Here is a 14,634-nt window from a genome sequence, read left to right on the forward strand (position 1 = left end):
TAATAGCAATTGTCAATAAGCAAGCAGTGTGACTTACCACCACCCGTCCCTGCCTCTGCTTCTCCCCCTCCAAATGACTCTTCTCCTGCAGCAGAATTGAGCCAGCACTGTTGGTCTGTGCTGCTAGAAAAAAACATCACACATTTTTTTAGATGACAGATACACCTCCCATTAATTTATTAATCAACAAATTACTACAGCAATACCTCTCTACAGTACAGTTAGCAGTATCTTCTATCAAAATATAATTTGTTGGCCTTTTGTTGGTTGACAGTGTTAGAAAAGCCAGATAGTCAAACTACAGACTAGTACAGACAGGAGAAAGCCTGCTACAACAAAAAACCTATGGAGTATAAAAAAAGGATAATGCAGGATAGGGGGTCGTAAAAAAGAAGACAGTATAAAAAAATAACTAGAAAAAATTAAAAGTAGTATAATCGTGTGCAGAGGTAAAAGTTTGGGAAATAATAATAAATAATCAGACTTACTATGGTGAGCAGAGACCTTGGCAGCTGTCCCTCTTGTCCTTGGGTACTGATGTAAGAAATAAAGAAGATAAAAAACAGGTAAGTGTTATGTTATGTTATGTTAATCAAGGATTTATAGAGCACACAGCTACTCGACAGAGTGTCCCGGCGCTATGACAGAAGAGACGAAAGCAAAGACTATGAAACCAGAAATTAGCTGAGGTGATAAGTTATGGTAATTGTTGAAACATCCAAGTTTTTAACTGCTTTCTAAACTCCAAAAGGGTAGTGGTCTGTCTCAGGGATAGAGGCAGGGTATTCCAGGCACGGGCGACTTGCACCTGGAAAGACCGTCCTCCACAGCGGACTCTACAGAAACTCGGCGCCAAGATCAGATATTGATGGGCTGATCTAAGCGTTCTGCGCTGGATGTAGTAGAGAATTATTTTTCGAATGTAATGTGCCCCTAGCCCATACAAAGCTTTAAAGGCAAGGGTTAGGGCTTTGAAGAGAATTCTACACCGTACCGGGAGCCAGTGTAATTTCTTCAGATGGTGGGAAATCCGTTCTCTGGCTCCTAACTTCAGGACCGCTCTGGCTGCTGAGTTCTGCACAATCTGGAGCCTGTTCAGTAAGCACTCCGGGAGGCCAAGATACAGGACGTTAACATAGTCCAATCTAGAAGTAATGAGGGCCTGCACGACTAGCTTTCTATGATTTATTGGTAATAGATAGAGAAATTTCCTAAGCATTTTTAACAGTCCAAAGCTTGTGCCAGTCACTGTCTGAACCTGAGTGTTCATGGAGAACATGTCATCCATTTTCACTCCCAGATTTTTAATGGTGTTAACTGCCATCTGGGGCAGCGACATTTCGTCAGGCCACCATTGTTTCCAAACGTCCAGCGGAGGGGAGCTGAAGAAGATGATTTCAGAATTCTCAGGGTTGCATTTGAGTTGGTGGGATTGAAACCAGGAGAACACTTCAGCCAGACAATCTCTAATCTTCTGACCATTAAAATCTTCACCCTTCCTACATGTGAACAACTGAGTGTCGCCCGCATAAAATATAATCTTCGTCCCTCCCGCCACCGCCAACTTGGCAAGGGAGGATATGTACAGGTTAAATAATATAGGGCTCAAAATAGAGCCCCTGGGGGACCCCCACATTTAGGAACGGGATCCTAGCGGCAAAGGGGGGAGACCATACCTCCTGCCTTCTGTCCTTCAGAAAGGAGGCAAACCATTTCAACACCGTGCCACCAAAACCACACTCCTGTAATCTCTGCAGTAGGCGGTCATGGGGCACGGTGTCAAAAGCTGCTAAAAGAACTAAAAGAATGAGGACAGCTTTTCCTCCCTTATCAAGGGTTTCTTTGATGGTCTCAGAGACCTCAAGTAAGGCCGTCTCCGTGCTAAAGTTAGAACGAAAACCTGATTGACTTGAATGAAGGAGGTTATTAATTTCAGAAAAGTTGGAAACTACCAAATGTACATATTTTTCTAACATTTTAGCAAAAAATGGGAGAAGGGAGATAGGTTGGAGAGTATTGTTTGGTCAGCAAAGGGTTTCTTCAATAACGGAATCACTTTTGCACTTTTCCAATTCTCGGGCACCTGACCAGTGCTCAAAGACAGATTCAGGATGCTGTTAACTGTTGGATTCAATATCTCTGCCATATTGGCCAGAAATTTGGCAGGGCAAGGGTCTGACAGGGAGCCAGACTTCAGACCCTTCATTATTACTAAGGAAGATTGTAAAGGGACCGGGGGAAGCAGGAAAGAGAAGCATTTCCTATCCTGTTTTGACAATTTAACAGGGGGGATTCTTATTTTCAGATCCCTCCGACAATCTAAACGAGGATTGGATCTCTGTTATTTTTGTGTGGAAAAAATTGGCTAGCTGATTGATCCAATCCGCGGAAAAGGAGGGATGGTCAGATCCAGCATTAGGTGATGAGAAGCTTTTCACTATGTTGAAAAGTTCTCTACTTATATTCCCGGTAGATTCGATTATTCGAGCAAAAAATGACTTAATTTCCACCTGTATCCTTTTATGATAAATTCTTATTGTTTTCTTATACTTTTCTATCTTTTCCTTACTAAAGTCTCTCCTCCAGGCTCTTTCCAGACGTTTACAGTTTTTTCTGGCCTGCGAGAAAGTGGCATTAAACCACAGCGCAGACCTTCTGACCGGTTTCGCTAGGCGTATAATCAAGGGGGCTAAAATTCTGGTGCCCATATTGACCCAGCTTTCAAGAGACTCTGCATCCCGTTCGATGTTCCCACATAAATCCAGGGGATGCCTGGTTAATTCATCTTTAAAAGCTTCTGGTGTGATTTTATACAGTGGTCTGGAAGAAGTTGATGCCTGCCTTGCCTGGGACTGTTGGAATTTAAAGAGTTTCCAAATCGTAAAACTGATCAGGAAATGGTCCGACCATGGCAGGGGTAGAGGAACATCTATTTGGATAACGGTGTTCGCAAATATTTGAACCAGGGTATGACCCTTATTGTGGGTACAGTTAATCTCCTCAAAATTATGACAGGCAAAAGCCGTAACATTGTACTGTTCTGAATAAGAGCGCCTATATCACTAGTATCAACTATCGTCTAGTTGACCATACTAATCCTGAAATCCCTACTGCACATTTCCTTAACAAAAACTAAATTTGGAACTAATGCATTACAATGAATGATCTTTGATTCTATTCTCATGTCTTCACCCCCTTGGTGAACCCATTCAGTCTCCCTTTTTTGCAATGCATAGATGCATACTACATATCACTGTGAGATTGCTTGGGACTGTGCGAGATACATAAAGAAAGTTACAGCGAATGCTAACAAACTGATATCACTAATTCACCATGGTGACAGGAGGACAGACAGCTTCTTAAATAGTCAAATCAATCATCGACGAGTACAATTAGGTAGCGCCGAGCACCTGCCTAGCTAAAACTGGATCACATAATTTTCTTAACATAACTTCTAAACATAACTTACCTCTGAGTGTGAGCAGCATGCTATTTGGAAAAGAAATGTAGCATTGTAGAACACAGACACAGCAAATAATTACTCACCGAGCTCTGCAATTTCGATGCCTCGCAGGTCTAGCAGGTCCTGCTCCCGGTCAATGATATCCACCCAGTGGTGCATCAGCTGCTGCTGTTTGAACTGCACCTGGGTGATGCCAGGCACACACTACAGCACGCTCGCCCAAAGCAGCTGACGTTCCTGCAGGGGTACCCACTCCCAGACCTGCTGCCTGCATGGAGGAAAGGTGGCGCTGCACAATAAGGGGTGCACCTTCTGGTGAGAAATGGTGAGAAACTAGCCCGCTTGTGTAGGGTGCCCATGGAAACTGCTGTGGGGGGCCCGCATACATTCTAACAGGCGCCCGCAATCCTGAAACGTCCCAGCCCAGCCACAAGGATCTCTGACTTCCAATGGGAGGAGGCGTTCCATGTCTGGCCACACAGTGCGGCATATCGAAGTGGCCCACTCCCGGCCATCATGATATCCAGTAGCTCTGGACTGGTGCGAGCAGCTCTGAAGGGCTGGGGGCACAAGAAACCTGTGGTGCTGCCACTTCGAGCAGTGGATCATCCCAAGGTCCCACACCAACCTCTCACCTGTTGGAAGAGGCATTCTGGCTCGGGAGCAGTGCATCGGGGTGGTCCGCTCCTGGCCTTGGACAGAGAGGTGAGCAGCATTGTGACTTTCTTACTGAACCGCACAGAGCGGTGCATCGGAGAGGCCCAATCCCAACCCCTTGGATCTCCAGTGCCTTGTGACAGAGGCTAGCCATCCTGAAGGCCGTGTTCTTTTATTGATCATCTCCCCTGCATCCCACATGGTCGCCTCCAGCCAGTTTTTGTCTGCCCTTTCTTCTTCTTGTGGACAGCCAGTGGGACTTAATGAAAACCCTCTCTGCCTGTTCAACAAATTTCATGACACCCGGACTCCCCACCCTGTTCTTGCAACCTCCATGTTCATGCACTCGACCTTATACGTTCTCTCCTGGAAGGTCACTGGTCTTACACATTACATAAAGTGTAAGAATGTGCTCTTTTACCTTAACTCCAAGTCATTGAGGTGGAAGCTGAGAAGCTCCAGTGGGATTGGATGGGCAAACAGATCCATCGTTGCCATCTCCAGTGAGCAGCAGACGACTTGACGGCACCCTGGAAACATGATGTAGCCATCTTGATTCGGAACTCATTGCCCTACGTGGTGCTTGAGACCTACATCAATTCAGAGGCCGCTATGCATTCGCCCAACTAATCATCAATGCTGCCGTCCTATGCATAGGTTCAGTGTATGCACCCACGGGTCCGAAGTGCGATTTCCTTCTTCAAATCAGCTGTGTGTTGATGGAGATAGACACAGCCATTATCCTGTTAGGCAGGGCCTGGAACATGGCCTCAGATGTGGTCTTAGATCGTACCGGTCCTATTCATGAGCCCAAAAATGCAGACAGAGCCCTGCTAGGGGATCTTAGGGATGATCATGGCCTCTGTGACGTATGGTGTTTCTTGAATCCGATTAAATGTGAATACACATACTTGTTACCGGTTCATGGCTCGCAATCTTGGTTGGACTTTTTTTTCGATGGCTCTCCACTTTGCTTCCCGGGTCTAATCCTTTGTTTTCTGTTTCACACTCTTCAAAGACCAGACCATCCTAAAACATATTCATTTACACAAAACAATCTATTACTAACGAACCCTACCCACCTCCATAAAAGATGTTTAAATTAAGAAGTACTCATTTTTACCAACTATCCGATCAATATTTAAACACTAAAATCTCTCCTGCTTCCCATCCACACTAGAACACTCTAACTTAGACCCATTTTCGCAAAGATATTGCATCAATCATATTTCCAAACAAGGTGAACATTGTCATCGTGCAAATGCAATTCACTTGTGTGCAAAATAAAACGGTAGTATTGAAAATACAGTTATTAATACCGCGTAAGATAGAAATTGGGTAAACAGTTAACATTGTGCAAAGTACAATTTCTTTTGCGCAAAGTAAGGCAACAGTAATACAGAATGTAATTATAATTATAGAATTATATTTGTACCGTATGCAATAGGGCAAGATGGGCATTACTATTGTCCGTACAAGGTAAACAATTATTATTGTGCAACATGCAATTCCTTATGTGCAAAATAGAGTGCCAGTAGTGTAAAATACTGTTATAATCATACAGAGTGATATCAGACAAGGTAGGTATTGACTTTATACAAAAAACCCTCTCTTTTTTTAAGGGTAAAACTGTGACAGGGTGACATGCTTTACTTGTGCAAAAAAGCAATTAAAACTCGAGGACCTCAGTGTACCCATTCCATACTACTAGTGTTGCAGACCACTCTGGTCAATTAAGTGTTCGTAAAAACCGAGAGGAATTTCCCTACCACATAGCACAATGATATGTTATCACATCTTAGAATTAATATCATAAAATAATTCTGTACGGCAGACCTGTGTCGTTCTAAAAGCCAGTAACAGCAATTTTCTTCAACTAGTATCAAAACTAGGCCTGGGCGGAGATCAAGGAGTTCTACTGCCTGGAACTCTACGAAGTTCCGGAAAAACTGTGCTACGCTCCATGGAGTTCCATCAGCAGCAAAGTCTTTTAAGTCGCGCTCCTCGCACTGATTTTTAGTGCCGGAAGTGAACAGCACTACGCAATGCACCAGAGGGTGCTGCTGTTTTCTGCTGCTCAAGTCGACATTCTGCTCGAGCGGCAGCTTCCTAAACGCGAGCGGCAGATGTCTCAATGCGAGCGGTTGGGACCTGCTGCGACTGTCTGCAGAAATATTGCCGAAGGTGGTCTAGCGCGTGATTTTTTTCTCACAAGCGCTCGCCAACTTCTCATTGGCAAGACGCTTGAGAGAAAAAACTCTGCTCTGAGTCACTTCGCAGACTTTTGTGGCTCTACGCGTGGAACGCAGAGTGGGTAAAAGTCTGCGAACTCCAACGGCGTTGTGCAATTCTTCACCCACCCTTAATCAAAACATGAGCAGGCTTTGAGCAAGTGCAGAAAGGCTAATGGTACACTTTGATAAAAGGGACACTTAGCTATATCTGAACCCTGTCTGTCTAGCCAGCTTCCATCGCATTAAGGCTGGTACCTGCCCCAGCCTAACCTTCAAAGTCAACTCCTTATATAAGCACTTCTTATGTCTCCCAAGTAAGACTGAATATGCCCACATATCTTGAGCTCTTAAATGATACAAGTTATCTCTCTTACACTCATCTTCTATGTCACCCCTCCTTCTTTCACTAACAGGTTCAATGTTTATTTTTGCTCTACAGCAGACAACCCTTGAAGTTCAACCCTTACTTACATCTAGGGATACCTTATTATAATGTAGATTAGCCACCCACATGTCAGCATACTTCTCCTGCAGATAAGATTTTATGATTTGTTTTAAGGGGCCCTCATCAGCTTCAAGGTGACCAAGCCAGTAGCTAAGTAGCCACTGTTTGTACTTAAATAGTACACTAGTGAGGCCCAATTCTATCCTTTAGAGAACTATGTGCGGTTCCTCTGGGAAGGTCAAGCCATTTCTTACAGACATTCATATCTATGGTTTGCACCCTCCTCAAGTATTTTATGGCCAGCACCTCACACCCATACAGCAACAGACTGATGATTTTAGCACTGTATGTCTCTCTAAGCACTTTGTGGATTTATGGCCCAATAAGGAGTCCATCTCGCTAAGCACTTTGTGGATTTATGGCCCAATAAGGAGTCCATCCTATATAAAGCGCCTACATTGTCCCTAGCCCACACCTCCTGGATGTTAATATGAGGCGTAAAGTTGAGATTATATCTATGGGGAAGGCCAAGATAGCGATATTCCTTTGCCTCTTCTACTGGGACGCCATTTAGCTACCACCTAAACCATTTCTTCTGTACCCTTCCTTTCGAGAAGACCATTACTTTAGTGTTAGCTGTATTTATTTTCAAATTGTTGGACTTGCAATACTTAGCAAAAACCTCTAATTGCCTCTGCAGACCAACCGGCATAAAATCCAGCAAAACCGCATCAACGGAATAAAAGATTACTGGAATGGCCTTGTTACCTAGTTTTGAAGGAAAAGATTGAACTAAGTTTAATCCTATCATAGCATCGGCAATACATTTGGAGAACAGAGGCGGGGCCATCATACCACCCTGCCTCAATCCATTAGGGGTATAAATATTTCTGCTCAAAGCTCTGTTACTCCCCAATTTGAACCTAGTCCATGAGCCTTCATGTAATTGGATAATCAATTTTAATAAGCCTGGCAGGCACTCCCATTTCCTCATTTTCTCCCAAAGTAAGGGCCTATTTATATTGTCAAACACTGTTGACAAATTAATGTATGACACAAACAAAGGTTGCTTCTTTTTAAAGGCATATTTTTCGGCCAAAAGATTTAATGTAAGACAGCCATCCATTGTTCAGTAGCCTTAACGGAAACACATTTGAACCTTAGAGAGGATATTAGCTTCACTTACCCAATCTTCTAGCAACCCCTGGAGATGTTTTCCATATACCTTGCTTATGGAGACAATTCAAATCTCATACTCCAGTACCACCATGAGCAGTGGCACCAAGGTAGATTGTACTTTCAATATTTCCTTCATTATTGGGGGGGTAAAACGTTTCAGCTTACCAGTCCATACCAGTTTACTCTCATTCGAATTGTGAATTTTGCCATAGGTGTCTTAAGTATATATCTCAACGCAGTGTAAGTATTAAGGGTTTATGATCATTGCCTGTTAAGCCACCTACTACTAGATCTTTGACTATACCAAAACTTAGATCATAAAATAATCTATCAATGTGGATACCCTTTCATTATCAAAGGTATATTGAGTGGGCTGGTTCCCTACACATCTATCATTTATAGTAGTCAAATTCAAGCTATCCAACAGAACCAATGTTCTCCCTCTTCCCAGTGGTGCTCCAAATGCCGACTAGGGATACACAGGGTGTTTTTTTCCCCTTTGGAACTGGTCCTTTGCTGAATAATGTGGTAACTTAGCATTAAAATCTCCCATCAGCAGGATTGGTACCCTTTGGGAAACTTGAGCTTGCCATATCTATCAAAGCTGCCAGCTCTTTCAGCTGATTTTCTAACATTTTATCCTGAGGAAAGTAACAGTTGATTGATATTAAATCTGGGTAGCCTTTTGCCTCCCTTTCATCCTTCTTATCTGATAATAAGACACAAGTTGAAACTGTCAAAAACAAATGTGTATATTCCTAAAATATTATGCTCCCCTCTATCTCATATTTTACACTAATCATTACAGCAAATCCTCCAACAGGCCTGCCGAACTTGCCCTTAATTGCACTAGAAACTTTGTAATCACTCATCACCACCTAATTCACTTTCCAAGTCTCCTGCAATGTGATAAACAGATTAACCAAAAAGGCTGCAAAAAGGCATCAGTGCAAAGTGAAAGCAAAACACGGAAAAACAACTTTATGCATAAAGTATGGTAAAAAAAAATACCTTTATTTTTACATAAAAAACACCCTGTCCACCCCTCTCCCCATACAAATCAGCCCATCCCCAACCAATGTCCAAAGAAGAAAATGTCTAAAACAACCGAGTCACAACTCCCTTTGCAAATTCTCCACTCACAACAAAAGACCCTCCCACCAAAACAAAAAATTAAAAAAGTGCTCAGAAAAGGACGTTGTCAATTCAGGTCCGGAGCTGGCCCAGATTCTGCTCGATCCTGCCCAAATGGCTTTCAAAGCGGTTCATCCACTGCAGGAGGCAGCACTGGAATACCGTGTCTGAGCAGAAGGTGGCGCAGCAGAGGCAGTTAGGGCCCCTGAGTAGCGACGGCACCAGAGATGTAATGGCCAGGAGGCTTGAGGCTGTGGCTGACTCGCTGAACTGGGGCCTGAGTCTCTTCCTCCTCCAGGGCCAGCAGTTGCTGGTTTTCAGACAGGATGGTCTCCAGCCTCTGCCACCGGAGACGGGAAGCTATCTTCTGCCTAGTCGGTGGTGGTGGTGGTGGTGGACCAGCAGCAGTAGCTATATTCAGAGAAATAGAAAAAAGATAAATTGTAAATAATGCTCTGTACAAACACTTCTTTAAAATTAAATAGTGGGTGGCACAGTAGCAGTACATTGCTGGTCCCCTAGGGCCACTGGAATTTGATGTGATTCGAGAGTCACCGGGCCAATTTTATTTTTAACCCACACATGCCTCACATAAAAAGTACTGACTGTCTGGCAGTAAAGAATTAAGTCAGAATAACACCAGATTAAAAAAACAGAGGGCCCGATTCACAAAACTAACTTAAGAAAAAATCCTAAACTTACTACCATTTTGGTATTCACAGAAGGCATTTACTCATTTTGGTATTCACAGAAGGCACTTACTCATCACTGAGTAAGTGTCTTCTGTGAATACCAAAATGAGTAAGTGCCTCCTGTGAATACCAAAATGAGAAAATGATAGTAAGTTTAGGATTTTGTCTTAAGTTAGTTCTGTGAATCGGGCCCCTAGTGATTTTATTTTTTTAATTTAATGGCTTTTCTAGTAAAAACTTAACAGAAACTTTGAGTGCAAAATAAAAATAAATTGCCTCTCATTAGTGAGTAAGGCACTATGCACTATGCTGTACACGTTGTTGTTCTAAATTAATAGAGGCATACTAGGCAGCACTTCGGGTACTTTTATACTCTCTGCAGTCTGCATCTGGCGCAGCTGTAGAGGACAATTATCTTACTTTAATTCCAATGTCCCTGCTCTTCTCTAAATGCCTTTCACATTCTACCCTGACTCCAAAAAGGCAGATGAATAATAAATAAGATACTACATCATACACACCACATATAAAACACATATATATGCCGTAAATAGACAATGGGGAAAATGATGCTCTGAAATACAGGGAAAGGAAACAGGAGATATAAATTGTATTTGGCATGTTTGTCACAGAGTTTCCCAAACTTGAAATCAGTCACTTAGTCCCACTTTACTCACTGGCCTCCTCTTCCACCACAAATTATTTCCAACAAATTAATTTGCTCGGCAGTAAGGAAAGGAAACTTGACTTACTCTAGTGCAGGGTAAGTTAGAGGGATTAGGCTGGGTAGGTAGAGCTTTTGCTATAGATAGTGGGGTGTCACTGATCATTGTCATGTGCCTATACGTTGGCTTATTCAGTCACTATAGTTGACAAAAGTCGAAAGGGAAACATTTGAGCAGGCGTAAATCTGTTATGGTAAACCATAAAATACATTGATCACTTCACATGGCCATAAAAAGTGGCACATGCAAAATAATGAATTTTAAAACATTTTGGTAAGCTTGGACTTCGCCAAGAATAAAGGAGTAAAGACTAAGAGATGACTGAGTGGGGAAGGGAAACATACCTTAAGTGTTCGGTCTGCAATGCATTGAAAACTTTGTAAAAGTTGCATTAACTGAAGCAGAGGCACATTGCACAGCCAACACTGCAGTCACAAATTATTATTATTATTTATTCATTTGTAAAGCGCCCGAATCACCCCCTGAGGGATATCTCCGCACTGTGGGGCATGCAACAGTCAGAGCACGCCAGATGCGGACAATTTAGAAGAGCTCAGCCTTGAGAAGTTTTCTAAAAGAGAGATAATCAGGGCATTTTCAGAAGGGGATCAGGAGCTGATTCCAGTAGTAGGGGGCTAAATAGGAGAAAGCTTTCTCACCCATACGGGATTTCTTGAAACGGGGAATAAGGAGCAAAAATTTCTCTCCTGATCGAAGAGGTCTAGTTGGATGATATTGGATGAGTTTTTAAACTAAATAACCAGGTCGCTTCTACACAATACAGTATATCTTGAAATTAATCCGCTAACGTGTCGGTAACCAATGAAGATGTTGGAGGAGGGGGAGGGAGGCAGTTCTAGCCAGTAAGTTCTTGACAAGTCAAGCTGCAGTATTTTTAACTACCTGAAGTCTGTTTAGCGAAGAATCACATGCCGCAATTAAGATCGCATTGCAGTAATCCAAGCGGCTTATCACTAGCGCCTAAATAAGTGTTTTCCGCACAGTGTGTGGAAGGAAAGGAAATACCTTATACAATAGGCTTAGCATAGGGAAGCAGGAACCAACGGTAGTTGAGACCTGATCTTTCATCATCAGTTTCTGGTCTAAACGTATGCCCAGATTCTTGACTACCGTCTTGGGGGCAGGAGCAGGGCCTAAATCGGGTGGCCAGCACTCCGGAGACCAGACCAACGGGGAATCCCCGTAAAGCATGATGTCAGTTTTCTAGCATTAAACTGTAGAAATTTTAACCATACTGCACTTAGGTCATCGGTGGAGAAAACCCATGGGCAGGGAGGGGGAGATGAATAATGATTGGTGGGATTCATATCTGCTTCGCTTAACAAAAACAGTGAGTCAAGGGAATAGATCAAAAATTTAAATGCCCCACACTTTGAACCATAGCTTTGAATATCATAAAATCAAGTAAGCAAAGTAGGTAAGCAACATGCCCCTCTCCAGAAGAGCTCCCTTGTTTAGCCATCCAAGTAGGTATTCATTCATCCTTTCCTTCTTCTATATTCACCCATAGCCACCTTGACTTAAGCTTTACTTTCTCTGTCCAGTCTTACACCAAAATGTGCAGTCCATATCCATCCATTCAGTATCCACCCTCTCTTTCAACCATCCTTTTACTCATCCATCCATTTACCCAATACACACCCATGCATTCTTTCACCCACCCATGCATCCTTTCACTCATATACCATTTCACCCATCCTTTCTTTTAACCCTCCGTTTTTTTCCGTTTTCATCAAGCCATCATCATTTTTAGCGATCATTATGTGAGCTTTTGCTAAATTGCAGATAGAAGAGGCCATACGAACTTAACCACCACTGTAGCTGCTACAGCGGTGCTCACGATCACAAGTCACAACAATGCCCTTGTAGCTAGTGAGTATAATAGCAATTGTGAATAAGCAAGCAGTGTGACTTACCACCACCCGTCCCTGCCTCTGCTTCTCCCCCTCCAAATGACTCTTCTCCTGCAGCAGAATTGAGCCAGCACTGTTGGTCTGTGCTGCTAGAAAAAAACATCACACATTTTTTTAGATGACAGATACACCTCCCATTAATTTATTAATCAACAAATTACTACAGCAATACCTCTCTACAGTACAGTTAGCAGTATCTTCTATCAAAATATAATTTGTTGGCCTTTTGTTGGTTGACAGTGTTAGAAAAGCCAGATAGTCAAACTACAGACTAGTACAGACAGGAGAAAGCCTGCTACAACAAAAAACCTATGGAGTATAAAAAAAGGATAATGCAGGATAGGGGGTCGTAAAAAAGAAGACAGTATAAAAAAATAACTAGAAAAAATTAAAAGTAGTATAATCGTGTGCAGAGGTAAAAGTTTGGGAAATAATAATAAATAATCAGACTTACTATGGTGAGCAGAGACCTTGGCAGCTGTCCCTCTTGTCCTTGGGTACTGATGTAAGAAATAAAGAAGATAAAAAACAGGTAAGTGTTATGTTATGTTATGTTATGTTATGTTATGTCAATCAAGGATTTATAGAGCACACAGCTACTCGACAGAGTGTCCCGGCGCTATGACAGAAGAGACGAAAGCAAAGACTATGAAACCAGAAATTAGCTGAGGTGATAAGTTATGGTAATTGTTGAAACATCCAAGTTTTTAACTGCTTTCTAAACTCCAAAAGGGTAGTGGTCTGTCTCAGGGATAGAGGCAGGGTATTCCAGGCACGGGCGACTTGCACCTGGAAAGACCGTCCTCCACAGCGGACTCTACAGAAACTCGGCGCCAAGATCAGATATTGATGGGCTGATCTAAGCGTTCTGCGCTGGATGTAGTAGAGAATTATTTTTCGAATGTAATGTGCCCCTAGCCCATACAAAGCTTTAAAGGCAAGGGTTAGGGCTTTGAAGAGAATTCTACACCGTACCGGGAGCCAGTGTAATTTCTTCAGATGGTGGGAAATCCATTCTCTGGCTCCTAACTTCAGGACCGCTCTGGCTGCTGAGTTCTGCACAATCTGGAGCCTGTTCAGTAAGCACTCCGGGAGGCCAAGATACAGGACGTTAACATAGTCCAATCTAGAAGTAATGAGGGCCTGCACGACTAGCTTTCTATGATTTATTGGTAATAGATAGAGAAATTTCCTAAGCATTTTTAACAGTCCAAAGCTTGTGCCAGTCACTGTCTGAACCTGAGTGTTCATGGAGAACATGTCATCCATTTTCACTCCCAGATTTTTAATGGTGTTAACTGCCATCTGGGGCAGCGACATTTCGTCAGGCCACCATTGTTTCCAAACGTCCAGCGGAGGGGAGCTGAAGAAGATGATTTCAGAATTCTCAGGGTTGCATTTGAGTTGGTGGGATTGAAACCAGGAGAACACTTCAGCCAGACAATCTCTAATCTTCTGACCATTAAAATCTTCACCCTTCCTACATGTGAACAACTGAGTGTCGCCCGCATAAAATATAATCTTCGCCCCTCCCGCCACCGCCAACTTGGCAAGGGAGGATATGTACAGGTTAAATAATATAGGGCTCAAAATAGAGCCCCTGGGGGACCCCCACATTTAGGAACGGGATCCTAGCGGCAAAGGGGGGAGACCATACCTCCTGCCTTCTGTCCTTCAGAAAGGAGGCAAACCATTTCAACACCGTGCCACCAAAACCACACTCCTGTAATCTCTGCAGTAGGCGGTCATGGGGCACGGTGTCAAAAGCTGCTAAAAGAACTAAAAGAATGAGGACAGCTTTTCCTCCCTTATCAAGGGTTTCTTTGATGGTCTCAGAGACCTCAAGTAAGGCCGTCTCCGTGCTAAAGTTAGAACGAAAACCTGATTGACTTGAATGAAGGAGGTTATTAATTTCAGAAAAGTTGGAAACTACCAAATGTACATATTTTTCTAACATTTTAGCAAAAAATGGGAGAAGGGAGATAGGTTGGAGAGTATTGTTTGGTCAGCAAAGGGTTTCTTCAATAACGGAATCACTTTTGCACTTTTCCAATTCTCGGGCACCTGACCAGTGCTCAAAGACAGATTCAGGATGCTGTTAACTGTTGGATTCAATATCTCTGCCATATTGGCCAGAAATTTGGCAGGGCAAGGGTCTGACAGGGAGCCAG

The sequence above is a fragment of the Triturus cristatus genome, chromosome 4_2, assembly GCF_964204655.1.
Source record: "Triturus cristatus chromosome 4_2, aTriCri1.1, whole genome shotgun sequence".
NCBI lineage: Eukaryota > Metazoa > Chordata > Amphibia > Caudata > Salamandridae > Triturus > Triturus cristatus.